Raw genomic sequence first — 22,220 nt, 5'->3', positions numbered from 1 at the left:
CGCTGCTGCCCGAGTGGCCTGGAGGGCGACCGCTCAGCTCCAGCTGGGGTCAGGCTCCTCCTGAACCTCGTGTGGAAAGGTTCAGAACCACCGCAGGGTGAGGCAGGAGGGAGAGGGTAGGAAATAAGACGAGGGTTTTGGTTTTTTGTTTTAAACATCACGAAGTTTGTCTCAGACTCATCAATCGGGCTTGCAGTCAGATGAAGGTTATGTGATAGTGACCAGATTAAATGTATAAATGGTCTCAGGTGGAAGTATACGTTATAATTGCAAGAGGACTTCTTTATTTAAATTAACGTGTGGGGTAATTGTGTCTCTGACATACTTCCGTTAGCTGGTAAAATAAGAGGAGAAAGATTAAAGTTTTTTGTAAAATGGAAGAATATTTTAAACATGGTAAATATTAAGGCCTCAGCAAGTTTAAGCAGACAGTATATGTTATAGATGGTTATCCCAGAACCAGTTATAGTAAGGTGGAGGTCTCTGAAAACACATTATGGATCATTGCCAAGGATTGTATGTTTTTTTTTTTAATTTTTTTTATTAAGGTAGAGACTGTATGTTGTGGCTTTGTGGTGTTGTCTTCCCCCCCCCCCCCCCCCCCCGCCTTGAATGAAGACCTCACTTGAGTTGTTAAATTGCATTTTGCTGTGGATACAACCAAAACAGCTTTTCAGCCAGCTGGTGTTGAAGTCTTCTTTTTAATATGTACTTATGTATGAACCCTTAAAAATAAAGGGTCCTTTTACCTAACAGTTCTCGTTCCATATCACATTTCCAAAAACTCTTATAAAACGTGTGCTATTACTGAGAATTTTCCATATGGACATACTAGAGAAAATAGAAGCAAAACATTAATATATTTCTATTGTGAGGTCCTTGGTTATATGCCATAGGTCACTGTGAAATTTGTACCCTGTGCTCAAAAAGACATTGTTTCCTTCTGCTGGCATAAAACCTTAATATCCATTATTCATGTAGACCTTCATGTTCTGAAAATTGTGATTGTAATATGTCAGTCTAATAAGCTCAGTTAATACTGTCTCTTCTTATGCAGAAAATGTAAACAAACTCCAAAGATGACAAGCACTCGCTGACCTGTGTTTGATCTGTCATGTTACACTAAACACTGACAATAAATATTTATTGTTACTAGATGCAAATAAACAGAAGGATGTTGGAGGCATAAGAATGTGTTTACCACTGCTAAATAAGTCACTTGGAGAGGAGAGAAATGAATGTTGAGGAAGAAGTAGAAGTGAAAGCTAAGCTACTACTTTTTGAGGTAATTTCTGCAGAGCTGTGTATGTCATCAAGGCTATTGGTTTGCCACTCATATACAGGTTTTACATAGCAGATAGCAACAGTCATTAACACCAGCAAAGAGGTTATATAACATGCTTAAAATATGGCAAGGTTTACTGTAATTTGGGGGATGAGAATGTTTCTAAACTTCAATTGTGTTTGGTTTGCATTTGTTTTAAGATATTATAAACTGGGTCCTGTCATATATAAACTTATGTATGTATTTAAATTGAGTGACTGACAGAATTTGGATTAAGGAATTAATTCTATAGCTCTGTGTCTACCTTTATAGCTCCTCAGTATGTTAACTATTGGGCAATGAATTTTCATGGAGTTCTGAAAACTGACACTGAGTTAGTTTTGTGATTATTTTTTTTTTATGAATGGTGAGTCATGATGGCGTATACTGTGGGTAGAACATTATGAAAAACATCTTCTCTGGACAGTGTTTCCAACATACTTCTAATTAAAAGTTTTATTTCAACAGTGTTATTTTCTCAAATAGTTTATTTTTCTTTGGAGGCTACTTAAAAATTCAGTCTTGAGTTGTTTGTCTTTAGAAGGAATGTTTATACACAACGTTATAGCAATCAGCCTAGAAACTAGAATTCCTCCTAATGAACAATAGCTTTTTTTAAACACAAGAACAAAGACTTGCAACAGATGCTATTACTCTCAAAATTCTGATGTAGGCAAAAGAAAAACATACGTTATGTGTAATATTTTTTTTTAAGTTATTGAAATCTTAACACACTAATCAAAGAATTACTCTTAGCCTTGATCTAATGATTTCAGAAAAAAAAACCACCTGTATTATAGGGAAAGTTTCAATAATAACAGCGCTGTTAGAATTGTTACGCACACACTTTTATTATTTACCCGTTTATCTGGTGGTACGCTCACCCTTCAGCTGCCCCTCTGAAGGCAGCTTCAGGAGGGTTATGACAAGCCATCCTGAATTCTTCAGCAGATGTATTATGTTTATATATTTGCTAACAAGCATTTTATATCTTGCTCTTTTCTCAGTCATCTGCATGCTGTATTTACTAGCTACAGGGCTGAATGCATGAAATACCAAAAATCCTTTATAGGGTTCAGAAAGCATTTCAAAGGATATCAACAGACTTGCAAGTTTCTAAGTTATTTTCACATGACCTCTTTTTTTTTGGGGGGGGGGGGGGGGGGGGGGGGCAAGGGGTGGAGGTGGGTGGGAGGGGTTTGGCTCTAAAATGATGATCTGCCTTGAGTACTATTTTACATAAATTACTTCCTTTGGATTTAATTTTTTAAAATAATCCTTAGAAGATTTTTTTTTTTGCTTCAGTGAAGGGAGATTAAGATTCAAGGCTCTCAGGCTGTATTCCTAAATCTGCTGGTAAATTGTATGGCTTAGAAGATCCATCACTGTCTATGTTTGTATGTATAAAAGCAGCTACTTCTGTGTTAGCAGAAGGTTTATGTATATCTTACTATTTGCGAAAGCTTGAACACCTGAGATGAGTAGATGTTTTAGCAAAGGTTTCGCTTAAAAATAATCACTGAAGAAAACCATTACAGTCTTTAATTTTATTGAAGTTTATTGAAGAAATATTCTGCATTTAGTTTCTCAGTATTTACAGTTAATTTACTACATCCTTGTTCTTACTAATCAATTAAAAGTAAATATGCAATGAAAAAATGATATATTCACGGCACAGGGAGACCACCAGACACCCTTGGCTAGTGTGCTCTTCATGTGTTACCTTTTGTACGGAAAAAGTAAAAGACCATTTGCTCCGATGTGGATAAAAGTAATTATTACTCTCACATCCAAGTACTGCTCTTAAATTTACAAGTTTATGATTAAAAATCATAAATGTTTCAGTCCTGTGTTTCCTAAACTGCTGGTTTGATCAAGAGGTGTGATGTTAAAAGGGAGTTACTTGAATAACTGAGGAAGGAGAGAGGTTAGTTAATATTCTGAAAATCTTTTAAACTGCTGTTTTGTCATTCTTTTTGCTTATAAAAGGCAGAAACGTTTTATGACTGTAAATATGTTAAAATGTATATGACAAAGGATAACATAGTTAAAGAGCAAACCTTTATAGATGGTATTCATCTTATAGTACAGGTAAGGTATCTGTCACTACCTTGAGTGAATTCAAGTGATTTCAATTTTTTTTTTTATTGGTTGGAAATGGGGGGGACAGGTTAAATGGTTAAAGTAATGGTTAAAGTCCATTTTGAGTAAACTTGAGGGACAAATAACTAAGTTATGGATGAGCCTTTCAGAACAAGCTGCAATCGTTCATTTCTAAACTAAAGGGGGGAAAGTATGGATTGTCTGGAAAATGTGGTTTATATTACAAAACTTCTAAACACTACCAGTTTTGAATAAAAACTTGTTTTGACCGAGGAGAATGTAGCAGAGCGTAGTGATACAGACATTGTAGCTTGCCATTGTATCAGATGCTTGATCTCATTAATAAATACACCGGAAAAAAATATTCCAAGTGTAAACAAAGCATGGCTTCTTAAAGGAAGTGAGTTGCAATGAAAATCATGAGATATTTGTTTAATGTTGTCAATGCTTCGTGAAAAAGGCAATTGTTTCCAGCTGTTACTGCAAATTCTAAAAGATCCATCCCAACTGTGAATTAACTCCAAACCAGTTAGCACTTCAACTCTTCATGAAACAATAACAAACAAGAATTCTGCTTTCTGGTGAAAGGGGAGTTAACAATAAAAATCAAACAACTAAGAAACTGATGGTTGTCAACTGATGTTATGGGTAACTAGACTTATTACTTAAGCATGAGGGAAAGCTTTTCTAGTACTATTGGCTTTTTTTTTTTCCCTCCACTAACTATAGGTAACTATAGATGGTTTAAAAAAAATAGTTTAATCAAATTGGAGCCTTCTGTGGTATACACTGGGAGTTTAAAAAAAAAAAAAAGCTATGAAAGAAGGACAGAAAGTTGAGAGAGAGGAATCAGTAGTAGATTGATGGGGGGAAAAGAAAGTATAGTAAAAAAAGGATAACGTATCACCTAGACGTGACATACTCATCACATTCTTCTTCTCGAGTTAATAAAAGTCATAAATATTGTATACTGTCATGCTGAATCTACTTAAGTCTTCAGCCAAGGAAAAAGCTATTGGTCCTAATATTTTTAATTATTCCTTTTCAATAATGTGTTCAACAGACTTGAAAAGGAGAAAATATGGACATGATCTTGTTCCTTCTTGACCTCAATATTCATATCATTAAATCTGTAGACCATTTAGGATCTTACATCATGTTCTCATAGTTATGTATGCAAGGTCGTGTTCACCTGATCCTGTGAATCTTGAAATTATGATTTTTCTCTGAGACGTATATTTCTCCTTTGTCTCTTTTTGATTTATACTTATGCTTATTTTTGTTGTTTTTATTGATTACACTCATGCTAGATTCACACCTGTTTCTAATTTAACATCTACAAGAGTATCTCATGTCTTAAATCAGTGGCATAAGATTGATTTACGTTAATTTCCTTGTTTCTAGATTCAATTTATATGAGAACTTAAAATTTATCCTTATAGAAGATTGAAATTTTTAGCCCTTTGTATAGTAAAAAAGAATTCCCGCCAATTTAAAATCAATCAAACAAAAAAAAAAATCTACAGTGACCCCATCAAGTTGCCTTTTCTTTTTTTGATATGCAATATTTTTTGAATGCTATCAATAACTTCAGAATTCTTAGTGTTCATACCCTATGTTTCTCAAGGATCCTTGTAAAAGTGTTGTTTCTAAATTTTTCAATTTCAATTACAATTTTGCCTTTTAAATTCTTGTTATAGTATATTTTTATGTGTAGGATTTCTATCTCAGTAGCCAGTTGCACTGAAATATTTATATCTTAGAGAAGAATAAAGGCTTCATGAATTATTACTTTAACAGCTGAATATTATTATGTTAACACATCTTCATTCCATGGTTTCCATACTACTTAAAAAAATGTAATCCATAGTGTCCGAAAAGGTTGAAGACCTAGATATTTGTGATCACCTCTTGTTCAGTAATATTAGAATACTAGAATTAGATCCATCATAATTTATATTATAGAAGACTATTGAAAGGTTCTTACACTCTGCTTTCCCTGTGCAACGTTTCCTTTTAATACACTGGACAATGCTGTAAATGGTCTATGATCCAGATTTCCATCTTGGATAAAAAACTAATATTTTTATTAGTTTTTATTAGGGCTAATATTTTAAACTAAAATAACTGACATCAATTTTTCAGTATTATTCAATGCCCGTCAGTAAGGGTCTATGGTAGAGTGCTGTAAGTAATACACTGATCCTCTTTATGCCTTTTTTTTTTATTACTAATTACTGATAGTCTAAAATTCAGAACAAGCTGCACACATAACAATGAAGAACAGCATATTTGCTAAGCAGATTGCAAACAACCCATACATTATGCAAGGACAGAGAGATGGAAATACCAAGGGATGAAAAGAGAAGGGTCAGAGAAGGAAAAAGAGTTAAGCGGGTGAAACACCTGAGAGGCATAGATATTCAGAGTTACAGGAGTGAACAGGTACTTAACGTAGCTCAGAAACCCAATAAAGTAGCTGAGAGCATTTTTATTTTCTTCCAGTTAATATAAAGGAGTAATTAGCTTGTATCATCTGTTACATGAAATTAATTCCCTACATATTCTGCTAGATTAAAAAAATAAATTCTTAGCACTTTTGTTTTCTGGCCACGTCTCTGCCTTACTGCATACAAGCATTGTTAAAACAGTATTTTTAATTATCTTCTAAAATTTTTTAGTTTATCTTCTAAAAGCTTCTGGCACATTTTTTTGGGACATATTCCACGTTCTTTCCTAATCAAGGAAGCTTGCCCATAGCTGACCCCGCTGCTCCCTGGCAAGTTCACTGTAGTGAAAACAAGTTACTATTTAGTAGATTACAGTAACAGAAGATATGTTTTGTCATTCCTTGAGTATTGTATGATCTGTCGCTGGTCATTGTATGACATGTAGTTTGACATGTTCGTGCTTTATGCTAGAAAGTGACTCCAGATAAGAAGTCTGATGATACACCGGCTGGTTTAAAATCCAGTTTGCAGGGGCCCAAGATGGATGTTATGGCCATTAAGTTGAATGTCATCTCAAGATTTTACCATGAATCTGTATGACACCAAGTGACCGATGCCTCATTATAGTCTGCTTTCAAGTGCCTAAATATTACACCATGAACTCGGAGGGAATAATTGGCTTGTATAAGTAAAATGGGGCCTTTTTCCCTTTCAGTGTGTGCCTTTTATGCTTATGATCTATTATTTCAACTTAATAAAGTGCAGACACTGGGCATGTCTCTGCATGAGAGATTATTTGCTTATGACAAATAATTTCCAGCACTTCCTGTTTGGCCTTTAATCTTGCATCTGACTTCTACGTTTGTGGGGAAGAGGGAAAGCATAAGAAAAGCAAGAGATGACAGAATGATTACCTAATTTTTTCTTTCCTTCCAGCTCTGTCTGGTGGTGTTAGTGTTTATCGTTGTTTTCCTCCCTCCCCTCACACCTCCAACCCAAAAAGAGTCCATTTGTTATTACCATTATGTCATCCTTTGAGGATGGTAAAGGCACCATTTGCCCTTTCAAAAGAGTGATTTGAGGTAAATGAATTTCTGTCTCATCTTAATAAGTTTGAGAGCATGGTTAAATAAACTAATGTAAGAGATTTTTTCTGAGAATGTTCTTTGATATGAGTGGGTCCATTTTACATCACAAAAATGGAGTTTTACAATAATCCCAGCTCTGCCTCTTAATACATTTTGACCAACTTCACTGTGGTTTGGTTTTCTTTCTGTTCTCTTCAGTATGTTTGCATACACAGCAATGTTTCAGTCTCTGAGATGATCTAGGTTGGGTTTTTGATTTTGTAGATTGTCCCCTTCTAAATTTAAAAGGTAGATTCTGATATTATTGGATCATATTTTGTTTATTACATGCTTTGACTGTAGATGGAATTAGATCTGACTGTTCTGATATGTAAAACCTTTTTATTTTTATGTGAAGAAAGGTAAATATTTTTTAATTTCATTTCTGATTAAATACCACATATTAATAGATAATTTTAACTGCTCATAGGCAAATGTGCCCTTGGTAACCATTTTCAAATTTACCCAATCAAAAAGCTAACCAGTTAAATCCTGTTGCAAAGCAGAAATACTACACTGTACTTGAATATCTATCTCCAATCATCAAAGCAACACTTTTTATTTTTCCCTATGCATATATTGCATAATATGGTGATCAACAGATTATATTAGAAGTATTATTGAAAAGCTGAAAGATTTATCTACCATCCAGTGTACTGATCTGTTGATCAGTGTATTACAAAGGATGTCAGTATCTTGTTTTATAACCAAGAACTGGAAGAGATAGGTGGCATGATGTTTTTAAGCAGAAAACACTTTTTTTTTTTTTTTTTTTTTTAGGATAAGAGTATTATTTAATTCATGGTAATTATATACTTCCAGTGCTTTTCACCTCCAAGCATTAATACTAATTCTAAAACATAAAAGATGATTGGACTTTATTAATGGGAGGATGGATAGTTAGAAAGGTAGTATGTTATTCAAGGCCACAGAAATATAAAGAGTAATAACTGGGAGTCACACACAAAAATTCCTTAAGATTTTTTTATGTCCCATTATACATTATATCCTACTTAAGGTTATTTTCTAAGTAAATTCTGAAGTCTTTTTGCACAGTGCAGGTTTGTGATTTTCTTTATAATTCCTTCCTTTCTGAAGATGGGTTTTACTTAACAATATATCTCCTGCTAAGTAGAAATATTTATTTCAAGAAGAAAATTGGGGGAATGGGAATAGATGTTGCCACCCAGTATGTCTGAGTCATGTGCTCAATCTCCTTTAAAGGGAATAAAACTAGATCTACTTTAATCTCATTCTTGGTTTTTCATTTCTATTTCTACTGAATTATTTTGATTTGTTCACTGCTAGTTGGATTGAAAGTAAAGGTCCTACAAGCAACAGAAGATGTGAGCGAGTTCTATAAATCTGATTATGAAATAGTTCAGGTCATAACTCTTTAGAACATGAAAGCATTGGCAATATATATTGTGTTAACAGTATTATATAGTATATTAACCTTATACTAAATTTCGAATTTTAAATTATTTTTCCTGAGGAAACCAAACTGCTAAGTCCATGTTGAAGATGAAAGTCTAAGATGAAGAAAACAATTTATTTTCACAAAGAGCATTCTGAAATAGCTATTTCAGTTGATATAATAACAGCAGATGCAGCTTAGTTGCAGACACTAAGTGAGAATTGAAATGGGGTAGGGCATAGTGCAAGCTTCTTAAGATAAGTATCAAAGAGATTAAAGGAATAATTTAGAAAACAGCAAATAAAGAGGTGGAAATTTTTCTGGGATTGTCCAACATGAAAGAACACAGGGAAAGTAAGATAATCCCCTTGGTGAGTGAATAGGAATAACGAATAGGAAGCTTTCCATGGAATAGAGAAGCCAGGCGATCATCTTCTGTAGAGTTTTGTCTTTCATGGGGTAAGGATAATACTTTTAAAATACTGTTCCAAACATGAGTCAATGCAGGCTTATTTTACAACATCTGCAGGCAAGTGTCTTGAGTGGCCTTAGAGTGCAGAGTAAAGTCTTCGTATTAAATTCTCATCTTTTTGATACTAGAGGGCTGGTGACAATGTTTGCACAGTCAATCTAGATTAGGAACTCTGTGGATGTTTATGAAGGAAAATATTAAAATTTTTGTAGATTATCTGTAGTAAATTTAGATAATTTACTTTGTAAATCCAGTTGTTTCATCTTCATACAGTTAGTGTGTTGTTTTCAGCTAATTGTATAGCTATGACACTTTAATTGAAATAGTCCAACATATACAAAAAACTTGCCACAAAGAAACTGCTAGTCTGTTCTTGATCAACTTAATCAATAGTTATAAAATGAAATGAATAATGGCATTGTGAGGATATGCTCGATGTCCTTTTAGTTTATGAACTATTGAGAAAAGATGCCATAGATGTATATTAGAATTAAAGATATTGCAAAATGAGCCTACATTGAAAGAAAATTAGAAACTTGCTTACTTCTAAAATCTCTACTTAACACTACCAAACATCCTTCTGTGTAATAATCTGGAAAGTACTAATACCAGCAAATTCAGACTTCATTAGAAATAATTAATTTGAATTGGAATTCTCTGCTGTTGGCATCCATCTTGACATACAAATGAAGAAAATGTAGATGTAGCTGTACTAATGGAATGAAATGGATTATTAAATTGGAGAGCAGTGTTTGAAAAGTTTTATAGGAAAAAGATTCATTAATATCTTCAGTGATTAATGATGATGAATCAGTTGGTCTCTATGAAACAGTTCAAATCAGTTTTAGATTCTAGTTTTTATTGTGTCATGGATAGATAAATTTGTCAAGTGGTAGGATGAGCAATTAATGGTACTAATAGTTGGAATTCCTTCTTTTAGAAATGATTTATTTGAATTAAAAGAAAAATCTTTATGATAAAAGTAACTTATACAGAACCTAAAGAAAACACTTTAGCAAAGTGTGAAGTGTAATGAATTTTTACACTGAAAACTTGAAGCTTACTGTGTGATTATATTCTTTCTTTCTTCTATATAGATTCATTCTGACATAAGCTTTCCTGGCCAGTGGTAACTCAATATTATTAGAAAATATGCAAGATCTTTTTAGGTGTCTTGATAATGGGTGGATCATTTACTATGATCAGCTATTTTGTATTATCCCAGAAAACTGAATATATTAAGTACTTCACAAAAGAAGCATGTTTTGAAATCAAGAGCAGTCCCATTCCTACAAAAGAAATTTTAGTGAATATAATGCATCACCACATTTTTTCTTAAAAATGAAGCTCAGTCTTCTTGGGATGTGTAAAAGTTTTTTGTGCAGTTCAGAACAAAGCAGCATAAAAAGGCTGAAAATAATTTGGGCATTGAAACAACTGATGGTCTGGAATAGCTTCCCTCAAGGCAAACTGGAAACTGAGCTAGGTTTAAGCTGATCATCAGTAGAAAACTTGTCATATGGTATTTGTCATGTGACAGCGAAGGGCTGCAGTTAAAAGTGTTGTCTCTTAGATATATCTTTTGAGCTTACCATTTATGAAGTTTTCAGTGCTGATGAAGAGGCAGTGAACTGTGGATTCTTTTAAAAACTGTTCGGTAAGTGTAAATAGATGCAAAGTGATGCACAAGTGACATGACTGATGCATCTGCAGTGATGTCTTTAGATATTGTTGCTTTATTTCTGAATGGAAGAATTATTTATAGGCATTTTGAAGTGCAGATTTTTATTTCTGCAGCTTTCATATGCTAAGTTTACTCTTACTTCTGCTTTAGGACTTTCCTTCTCTTCAGTGCTGAGGAGTTCAGATTCTGGGGCCAGTTGCTCCTGTTCATCTTACTGACGTATGTAAATATAAATATATATATATATATTTCCAGCATAGATACAAAACATTTTTTTTATTAGTAGGCATTTTGACCTTGATTTGTTGTTTCTTTTCCTGTTCTCCTTCCCTGCCTCCTTTTTTCCTCTCTTTCTTTCTTGATGGTGACAATTTCGTAAAGCAATGAAGAAACGTTTTTTTTCTGATTTTCCTATACACTAGACATCTAGCAGGAAGTATCGGTGCAGCTTTCAATGTTCTTTCACTGCTGAAACCATAACAAACTGTCTCCTATCCAGTACTTTTAGAAATATTAAATAGTGACCACCAGGTGAGAATTGCAACAGTTCTTAAATGAAGAAGAAAAAGCACCAATTTGTTTTTCTGTGTTAAAAAACAAACAAACAAAAACTGCTAATTTCAATACTTACAGGAGTTGTGATTACTTTCTGTATTCATATTTTTTCATATGCAGTACAATAATAGTCAACAAGCTAAAGTCAAATTTACATTTTTTAAAAGTCAGTCTGACAAATGACTTGTCAGCTAATTATGCTGTCTAAAAGTGTGACCACTGAATTCAGATCTGTTGGGATTAATTTTAAGATTGGAAAGCTTCCAACAGCTTAACATTTGAAGTAGAATAAGTAGTAGTTCCAATTCTACATACCAGTCCTCTTCCTGGAATAAGTGGGAGTATTAATTGCTTTCCTCTGTCACCTTAGATTTGGCATGCTCTGTTTTTAGGTGGTGTTTTTGTTTGTTTGTTTGTTTTTTGTTTGTTTGTTTTGGAGGATGTGTATATGTTTTGGTTTTGTTGTTGATTTTTCTTAACAATGGTACATGCCAATGTGTCAGGCATCAGACAAGTTACAACTTACAAGAAGTTCAAATTCAATAGAAACAATTTTAAAAGATTTTAGATGATAAATGTCTGAAGCATTTGAACTGGACTTTGTTTTGCTGAGATTACATCAACAGTTGCTGGAAATGAAATATATCTTGGTAACTTTCATTAAAGTTGTTTTTGTTCTAAGCTAAATGTTTTAAAGTGTTGGAGTCAAACTCATGATCAATTTTTGAAGGGCCAGTATCAGCTCACGTGATTAAATCATACAAGGTTATCTATTTTTCTCCTTGCAAATATTTGTAGTGTCTATGGAGCCTCCAGAGCAGCTGAATTTGTGCTTTCAAACAATAGACATAAGGAAAAATTTCTTTGGAATAATGGTTGTTTCATAAAGAATATAATTTTTAGACTTAGTAGCTAATTGTGGTCTAGAAGAATTATATTGTGCTCTACCCCTATCACTTTTTGGACTGAGATTTTTTTTTTTTCCTGCACCATACAGGAAGAAGTAATAATTCATCTTTGTGAAATATGCAGAGGATTGGATGTGATACGTACCTCTTTTATTTTCTTTTCATGTGTACCACTTCCTTGCTGTGACCTTAAACAATCAACTTTTCCTTAGTGTGTTCCTTGACACTCCCAAGTGTGAAACTGATTCTCTCAAAGCAGTAGTTTAATCAACTTCTGTTAAAGCACCATCAGTTTATTAAGAATAGGTTGAATTAAGTTCACTTGTTTTCAGAGGTTGCAAGAGCCATTGTATGAGTCTGAATTTATGTCCTAATTATTTTCACACAACTCTGCTGAGCATATGCATTTTAGAAAAAGCACAACAATTTTTTTTTTGCTCACGTATTGCTTTTCTTCTTCTCCCCCACCTTTTTTCTCAGATTACTAGAGGAATCCCTGAGGAATTCTAATTTGGTATCTGATTAATTCTGCTTAATTGTTACTGGTCATAATATGCATTTGGTTAAAACGTATTTAGAACATTTGATAGAAAGAATACAGCTTCTTTGACATATTCTTATTTATTATGCTGAACCAGCTACTGTTTTGTATTAACAGAAACATTGATTTATTGAGTTTTTTGTTTGTTGTTGTCTTCTGTTTTGTTTTGTTTTCTTCCCCTTAAGTAAGCATTTATAAGAGGCAAAATAGCTGTTGAGTAAGCTTTTGTAACTCTTGGTGTCTATTTTTTGTCCTGATTTTTTTAAAAGTTAGTTTTAGCATATATGTGAAAAATACTACACTAACGTATCAGAGACAGAAGTCTGAACTGCTTCACAGCTGATTTTGTCAATATGTAGCTTTGTGTACGAAGTGTAGTATGGATACCAAGAGTCTTCATCAGTGCTCAGCACTGTTTTTCATTTAGCCCTTATTTTGAATGCAACCTTTCAGTATGCAATAATTATGCTTTCTGCTTAAACTTCTTAAAATATTTTTATGCAAACTGAATCAATTTTTGCTTCAGGAAATATTCCTGTAATGTTAGGCATTTGATTTTAGATTCACTAGTGTCTATAAAATAGTATGTGTTATCTGGAAGAGAGAAAGAGGTGTGAGAGAGGTGGGAGTGGTGGTGAATTTCTGCTGACATAAGACCTGCTGACCTCTTTTTTTTTTTTTTTTTTTCCTTGAGACCACTCTGAGGGTAGTATAACTGACAGGTACATCATGTCCTTATACATGACCTTCTGGGTTTTGTTGTTGTTTTGTTTTGTTTTTTTGATGCTGTTGTTGTTTTGTTTTGTTCTGTTTTGCACAGCACTCCAGTGCTATTCTCACTTATATAAAAGTCTGCATCTAAAGATCCTATTAACCTTTCACAGAAAGTATTTAATACCATAAATATACACACTTATCTCACAATATGAGTATATAGTTTACATTGCTATAAAATCATGCCAATCTTACTGATTTCTTATGGATATGATGCTGTAATAGCCCCATGTAAATCTATAAGTATGTAACATATGCAAAACAGTACATTTCTCCTTTTTAAAACATTAGAACACACTAATATTCTGTATTTATTGTTATTAGAGAATATTTGTAATTTCCATGAATGTGTTTTCAGATTACACTATGTGAACAAGTGATTTTTTCTTAATATTATTCCTTTATTCTCAAATAATTGTTGACTTTTCTTATTTTCTTTCTTGTACTTGAGACTGATTAAAAATCTAGTTGGTCAGGGAATACCTCAGCGATCAACATACACAAGTGGTCCTGCTAACATCCTTACCCTTAACAATCATAGAATGGCTCAGGTTCGAAGAGAACCTAAAGATCATCTAACTCCAACCCCCCTGCCATAGGCAATATTTTAGTCACTTAAATATGTTGTCATTTGCAGAGAGATTTTCTGCGTTTTCTGTGATACCATCTCATGTCTTCTGATGACAGGTCATTTTTCACCCTGCTCTCAGTAACTTTTGCTTTTGTTATAAGACTGGCTTCCCTCCTGTCCAAAATCAGGTTATTTAATAGCAAGAGTTGGCAATACTGCAAAGTCTTATATTTTCCAAATTTTGAAAATTACAAAGACTTTTCTCTGCTGTTCTATTACACTCCATATTTATTAATCAGACAGAAAGCAATTTTGGCCAAAGTTCATCATTTGCGTGAAATGAAAAATTAGATTTGCTATCTTACTGCTGATCATACATTTTGAAATGGTAAATCTGTTTTTCTCATTTAGATAAAACTTAGATATTAACGCATGGCAAATTTATTGCTAATATAAACAGTAATAACTCTGTAATAGTTGTTAGTGGGTCCAGAATTTATTTTAAAAAAATAACACAAAGCAATATGATGTTGCAAAGACAAAAACAAAACAAACAAACAAAAAAAAAAAAACTCTGCTCAAAAAAAAAATCCATCCAGTTCATTTTGTAAATGCATTTCAGTATCTTTGCATATATGTTGCTTGCACAAATAGGACAATTATCTTTTGGTGTTTGTATCAAGATGCAAAGTAATCTACACCTACAAGTCAAATATTTATTTTAACCTTACCTTCCTTGTGGGGATATGAAAGCATTTCACAGTTTTTAGGATTCCTGTGCGATACATATAAGTAACTATTTTGGTAGTGCCAAGGTACCTAACAAAACAGATAGTGTCTTACTAGATGATTTATTTTTTTTGTCAATCAAGCATGCCAGAATTGTAATTGATCCTGTTAGGGACTCCATAAAATTTCACAAATTATTTTCAGGATAACTAAGCAGAATCTCTACGTAGAGTTTTTGACATGAGAAGGATGTTGGCATGGGGGACAAGGGGACACAAACTAAATAGTAGGTAGTGCACGGAATTCCTGGAATGATGAATCAAATGAGCACTACATGCTCATAGCGCTACTACAAGACATGGGATGGTGTAGATTAAAGAATAAAATACAAGGAGGGTTTGGTGGTTGGGAACTGAAGAATACACAGTATTTGGCATATATAATAAGCTTACTGGTACTATTTTAAAAGAAAATCATCCAAATACTATGCCTTAAACATGTTCAATTCATGCATCTAAACAAGACAGAGAAAAATCTAATTATTTGGGGTTCGTTACTGGCCGTGCAAATATGAGTAGACAATGAATCATTGAATTATGTGCCTGAATTTGTAGAAAATTCAAAGTATTAATTTTAAATTAATTATTAATTATTAATTATAATTATTAATTTTAAACTAAAACCATGATGTCTTGCGTCCTCATTATACCGAAGTGTCAGCTCTGATGTGCAATGTCAAGATAAGAAAGTAGAAGTTAAGAGAGAGAAGATCTGTTCTGGGACAGGAATTTCCTGGGGAAATTTGTTTCCTGAGGAAACAAAAAAAGGAAAATGGAGATGACATATACAAGAAGGCTTTCTGCATTTTAGTTCTTTATGTTCAAATAGACTGGTAGCCACAGCTTTGGCAGCAAGCTGATACCTTTTGTGCTCCCCTTATTGCATTGTACAGTTCAAGTTTGTACCTCATGTATCTCTGGGACATTATCCATACAATCTTCTGAATGTTTTCCTGACAATAGTATGGAAAAATATCTGAGAGAAGAGCACAAAACAATCATAGTTGGCCTTGTTGTTAGCCCTTAGAACTTAATCTAGAATCAGATTCCCAGATGTCAAAGATTAAAACACTACCATACAAGCATCAGACGTTTTTCTGTATGGATGACAGAAAGTATTAAGCCAGAATGTTATTTTACCCAGAGTGTGTTTAAAATGTGTGTGTAAAGCTAGGGATGAAGGATGGTGGTTGCGCACTGGCAGAGGTTCCCCAGTGCAGTGGTTGCAGCACCAATGAAGCCTGCTGGAGTTCAGGAAGAGTTTGGACAATGCTCTCAGACAGGGGCTGATTTTTGGGTGGTCCTGTGCGGAGCCAGGAGTTGGACTTGATGATCCTCGTGGGACCCTTCCAACGCAGGATATTCTATGATTGTATGGTTCCATGAATGAAACAGAAAAGAGGGTAGAAGGTAGCAGAAGTTGTCATTTTTGGATTGGCAGTAGTTGTTTTCTCAAGGATGATTTTTTTTTTTCCTCATGGAATGATAACTGAATGCAAGAAAATTGCTACATTAAAAAAAAAAAAAAAGATATCTCTATCAACCTTCCGGTGGGCAGTTTTCTGGGGGATAAAGAGATGTAGGGTGTTGTAATTGGATGCTTTTTTTTCCATGGGCCATGATTAAAACAAATAGCTGTTCTCAGCATTGGATGAGTTTGGTAATCTTACCAGGTTTTTTTTGTTTTTGTTTTTGTTTTTTTCCTCCTTTCTACCGGAGGAGGAGACTGCAAAACCCTCTTTGCAGAATGTGGACAGAAGATCATTGCAATGAAGGCTGTGATGACAGTGTCTCTATTTTATTAAGCTGAGTCTTTATCATATGTATTCCAGTGACTGCATTAATAGGCCTGAGAGTGAGAGAGACAACCCAAAATAGCTTGTGCCACAAGTATTTGAACATACTAAGGTGAAAGCATAAATATTATAAGAGAAACTTAGACTGAAGGAAACAAATTCAAAAGTTTCATAAATTAGAAAATGTTTCCAATATTAGAATCGTTTTTTATATTTCCCACTGCATTTTTACTGCCCCTTTTCCCCTTCATTTTGTAGCAGTAATACTCTGCTAGATTTTGCTAAAAGGTTTCAACCTATTTTTTTCACCTTTACTGATATATCTTGTCAGCTAATCAGTACTTTCCCAATTGAAACTTTACTTCTGAGAACATTTTTGTTGATATGCAGTTGTTTCATCTTCCGACTAACTAGGATTTCTGGTGATACTGCTGCAAATAATGGAGAAGCTTCAGCAGGAGGCTGCTGCTCATTGCCTTGTTCCATGAAGGACTCCAAGACTCAGCTTGGTCTCTCAGTTGAAACTGAGACTAAAACAAGTGAAGATTGTACTTGCTAGGTCCACTCAACAGCGTGGGTTATTCACTGGAGTTTTACAGTTTATAAAAGCTCCTTGAAGGTTTAAGCAACAGCTATCATTGTTTATTGTCCACAAAGTCACAGATTATGAAATTAAAAGGTAGCTGAAAGTCAGGATTGTTTCATCTAAAGGAGGCTCAGTTTGCATATGAGATGAAGTGATTAGCTTTCTACTCTAATTAGTACATGAACTTAGCAAATAGATGAGTTACAACCTTTAATGTTCCTTTAAAAATGGAATCGTTTCAAGTTCCTTTCTGAATACGTTTGTACGTGAGCTCTTGCTGCTTGCTTCGTACAAACCTATACTGGCGTTCTATATAGGGTAAATGAAGCAGAAGGCAGGTTGCATTTATCCTATGACAAGATGAAAAGCTGATTACGCAGATGAGTGCAGATGAAGTGGAAACCTCTCAGAGATTAGGTTTTGCTCTGTGTGCCCTACATTGCAGCCTGACATAATCGTTTCATGTCGGTTGCTTTCTGTGAACTCTGTCTTGATACAGACCACATGCTCGCAAAAGGGAAGTTACTAACAAACTAATTGTTAATCTTTGCCTGAAAATACTAAACACCAGAAGGGAAAGTCTTACTTCCAACCAGTTGTTGTTGGTTGTTTTTGTTTTTGTTTTTTTTTTTCTTCCCTAGTCTGCAGACATGTCTCGGTATGCAGAATATGAGCTAGTATTTTGCTATAGGCAATCAGTTGATGGTCAGAAGATTTCAGGTTGAAAGGATAAAACTCTGAGATTCCAAGTGGGTTCCTTTTGATGCTGTAAGTATCCTGAAGTGATAGGAATCTGAAGATCCCTGGTGTTTCAAGTAAAGGTAGGTAATTTCTGTTAAATAATATCACATTTTGAGATCTGCACAGTGAGCTAATTAAAGCATTTATTAGAATGTATTATGTATTAATGAACTCAGCAGAAGCAAACGTGACATTTTCAGCAGGCTGTAAGCTACAGTGAGAAATGGTATTTCCTTGTAATGTCTCAGCATTGATAATGGTCTTAAACCCAAATGGGAATCAACGCACATTTTCTCTCGATTGCCTGATGTAAATATTTTAACCTTAACTCTGTTGCTTTTGAACCATCTCAGTTCTTTCCATCTAAGCATGCTTCACCCAAGCCCTTCTGCTGTGGTGCCCTGCAGATAGATGGAGGACTTTCAGCGAACATGGCAGGAAGGTTATTTGCAGAAAAATAATCAGAGCAGCAGACCAGTTTGTTTGTAGTTTTTCTTGCTCCATCTACAATTCTGCACCTTAAAATAGCTGGCTGCTTTCTGAGGCGGTTCAGAAAGCCAGCCTCTTTTGTCATTCGCCTCTTCCAGGGGCGCTCGGCAAAGGGCTGGCAGCCCGAGCCCGCTGCCGCTGCGGCGGCTCCTCTCCGGGCAGCGGCGTCTCTCGGGGTGGGGGCGGCCTCGGCGGGTCTCACAGCGGCGCTTTGTGACCCAAGCAGCCTCGCAGCGTTAGCTCCACGGCAAGCCGGGACGGGGGGAGCCGGGACCGGGGTCGGGCAGCAGCGGGGGCCGCGAGCAGCCCTCCGCCCGGCGCCCCCGGCCCTGGCCAGCCCCGCAGCATCGGGCGCCCGGCTCGGCTCGGCTCGGCTCCGCGCAAGGTAATGCCCGCCCTCCGCTCGCTCGCCTACCGCCCTGCTGCCCGCCTGCCCGCTCCCTGCAGTGCCTTCCCCTGCGGTACTCGAAGGGATTGGAAAAATGAAAAGGCTTGCTCGAGGGGGGCTGGGGAGAAGGGAGCCGTTTAGTCTTCGTGAGCATCTCCCGCCTGCTCGCTCTCTGCTTGTTTATAAACAGCTTCTGCGGTAACTCAAGAGCTGGCACCTCTGAGCTTTTCCTGCAGCCCTCTAGGTAAGCCCGTTGCTTTCCTCCCTCCTCCTTTCCTGTCAGCACTATTAATGTAAGTTTGTTACCGGTTTACTCACCCCCCCCCCCCCTTCCCCCAACCCAAAATAACTCTTAAAACTATATTCTCACTTTCTTCTAGTCTGATGTATGGGATAGAGTCAGCGAAGTGGGAAATGGATTGCTGTAACCCTGTAGCATTTGATGGATGCAAATCCCTTCGTGCACTCAGGAGGGCAGATGAGTGGGAGACATGCGATCAATATTTAGAGCGTTCAGACAATCTGTTACTGTATATTGTAAAGCTCGTGGCAGTCACAGTTGCAGATGAGACTACTTGACTGTTACCCAAAGCAGAATGTATTAGTATAATGACATTTGCAACTACTTTTTACGAGATGGAAAACTGTTAAAAGGACCCATACTGACCTTATGGATAAACCCTTCTCCTGATGAAGGGTATCATCATACAAAGGCAACTAAAACACACTCTCCTTCCTTCAGATGCAATAATAAATCACGTTATCATCTAGCTGACAGACTGTGGTCTGGCAACTGTATATGCTGAGTCCTGCTTGTTTCGGGGTGGTGTCTGGTGGTCTTTGTTTCCCCAAGAGTGTAGCAGTAATCATAATGGATCCTTACTTTCCTGGAACTTCCCAGGAAATTAATCAATGTAAAAGATTGCTGAGAAATGATAGAGATTCTTTGGTTAATGTTCTAATTTTAATCACTTATTTCCCTCCAACCTTTCAATTGTTCACAGCTGTTTAATGGTAATTTTACTTGTAGAAATGTCTTGTGTAAATGTTATCAACAAACCATTAAGTACTCATTTAAAGATACTTCTACAAGTACATAATTAATATTTGTATGGAGTGTTGGTAAACCACTTACAAAACATTCTGAAACTTCCAGGTAGCTTGGCCTGTGCTTGCAGGTGAATTGGCTTGTTTTGGTAAGTTTCAGCAGAAACAGCTCAGTCACTTTGGATTAAATGGAGAGTGGAAGGGAGGAAGGAGTGCTTTTTATATTTCTAAAGAAGCTGTCAACCCATAACATCATTAACTTAATTTGAATGACTGCAGACAGAATGTCTAGGGATAGAGAGTTGTAATGTGGTATGAAATCAAACCATCTTGTGAAGTGTCTTTTTAACAATGGAAATTAGTTTTGACTTGGCTGAAACCTATCTCATTAAAAACAAGTGCCATGAACATGCACGTTTTCTTGTGTTTTTTATATATGGTGAAGCATGCACAGCTACATGGGCATAGGTGAAATAATCACATAGTAAGTAGTGAGCAGCAAGTAAATGTTTCCCTAATATTTTGTAAGTCGTTATGAAAAAGCTAAAGCATAGGTAAAAGTAAGTTATCTCTGTAGAGGTTTTCTTGCATAGACAGGAATTTCCAGAAAATTTTATTTTTTTCCTTTTAATTTCTTAAGGACCATTTCAAAGTAGATAAATTATTTGAATTAATACTACAGATCTCTATTTTCACTTTTTCATATCTGTAGAGTATACAGGATCCCTCTATCAATCCTTGTTAACTTAATTTAAAATGATCTGTTAATAATTTTCAAAGAAGAAAATAATTTATTACCAGAAGATGATAAATTAGAGAAAATCTCCCTCTGAGAAAGCTTAGCAACTAGAGGCCAGAGAAGACCTTTTCCTTTTGTGGAGTCTATAGAAAAGTATCAAACAGTACTGAGAGACGGTAACATTTCAAAATAAATGTCAATGTAATGAACATCAACTTCATGCTGACATTTGTCAGGATATAAAAATGTGGTGAAGGACCAGTTCTGTCTGGGGTATGAAGAACTACTGGTTTGTGGGTTTGGTTTGGTTTTGTAAAAGACTAATATTCCTTATTTTCTCTGGCAGAAAAAAAAAAAAATAGGTGGGAGGGGGAAATATTTTTAAGCTTTATTTGAGAAGAACTCTTGATGACTTGCCTATGTAAAGAAGCATGAAATCTTGGACTTCTACAATACCATTTAATAAAGTGATCCTTTCTGACGCTTTGATCCTTTTTTAGGTTATGTGCATATAATGTTTGAAAGTGGAACCAAAAGAGAAAAATAGCCTTTTGAAATATCCCCAAATGAGATGCTCTACAGAGAACTCAAAAGTAGAAAAAGGAAAGTGAGGACAATCATAAGAGGTCTTTGTTAAGGTTCTAGGGTGGGGCAGCTTTCTGCTCTTTGCTTTACTGTCATATTTAAGGACTGAATGAAAGAAATCTCCATGTGCCTCTTGTGTTGCTCTTTTCAAAGATCTTTGCATCCCTTTCTCCACCCAGTCTTCCTGACATCTGAGAACATTTGTCAGCTTTTGATTGTGCTTTGGCTATTTCGGTATGAAATGTATTCTTCTTCTAGCTTTTATCTTATAGGACTTTTTAAACATAAAATCTGGATGTGTATTCCATTATCATGATGAGCACCAAAAAGGCAGGAAACTGTCCATCATGAAAAGATCAAGTAGCTATAACTCAACAGAACCTGAACAATAGATGTGAATTATTTCTACTGTTTCAATATATTTTATATTTTTATGCACTATTCCTTCATGCCTAACCCCTCTTTGTTACTACTAATAATCATATAGCATTGTTATCATTGCTGGTTTTGACTGTCCATGTTTATTTGCTCATACTTGGAGGTAATAGATGGAAGAAATACATTACTGTTTTAATGACCAAGCACAAAAAGTCAGTTATTGCTTGTGATTTTACTCCACGTGAATATTGTCACAGTAGAGATTCAACATGGATAGTGAGTCTTAGCACTGAGTGAGTCTTAGTCTGAGAAGAGGAAAAGAAAGCCTACAAAATGTGCTGCAAGAGTTCTTATCCAAGTGACTGTGTTTCCCAGCCATGCAGATACTGCAGCTTCTTCCCTTTCCATGGAAGGTTCGACCACTAATCATTAGTTCAGATGTTCCACTTGATTTTCAATCCAATCCTGTGTAGTCACAATAGAGGGCTTAGTACCTCCAGAAGACCACATGTATTTTGTTGAGTTGGGCCCTTAGAAAATTATGCAAGAGCTGTTAAGTCTTAATATTGAAGTTCTTTTGTCCTCCATTTAACACCATTCAATCTTACAAATGATTTTAAATTATTTTAAATGGTACTAGTGAGATCTCGAAGTAAAATGCGTAAGATCTAAGCTGACATTTTTCTCAAAGCTGTTCTTTTTATCCTGTGTTTTTGGGCTCATTACATGGAAATACTGTCTGTATTTTAATCTTTCT

At 35.3% G+C, this 22,220-nt stretch overlaps 1 protein-coding gene across 4 annotated transcripts in view; it reads left to right on the top strand.

The window, feature by feature from the left end:
- Nucleotides 1-381: 381 nt before the first annotated feature.
- FMN1 (formin 1) overlaps nucleotides 382-22,220 on the top strand; it is a 211,846-nt gene continuing 190,007 nt past the window's right edge. For all 4 annotated transcript variants that reach the window (XM_083839382.1, XM_083839384.1, XM_083839383.1 and 1 more), the window contains exons 1-3: nucleotides 382-516; nucleotides 1,157-1,285; nucleotides 10,728-10,796. The gene's annotated coding sequence lies outside the window, so the exon portion shown is untranslated. The remainder of the gene's footprint in view (nucleotides 517-1,156; nucleotides 1,286-10,727; nucleotides 10,797-22,220) is intronic.

Source organism: Anser anser (assembly GCF_964211835.1).
Source record: "Anser anser genome assembly, chromosome: 5".
In the NCBI taxonomy this organism is placed as follows: domain Eukaryota; kingdom Metazoa; phylum Chordata; class Aves; order Anseriformes; family Anatidae; genus Anser; species Anser anser.
This window is presented reverse-complemented; position numbering and strand designations above follow the sequence as displayed.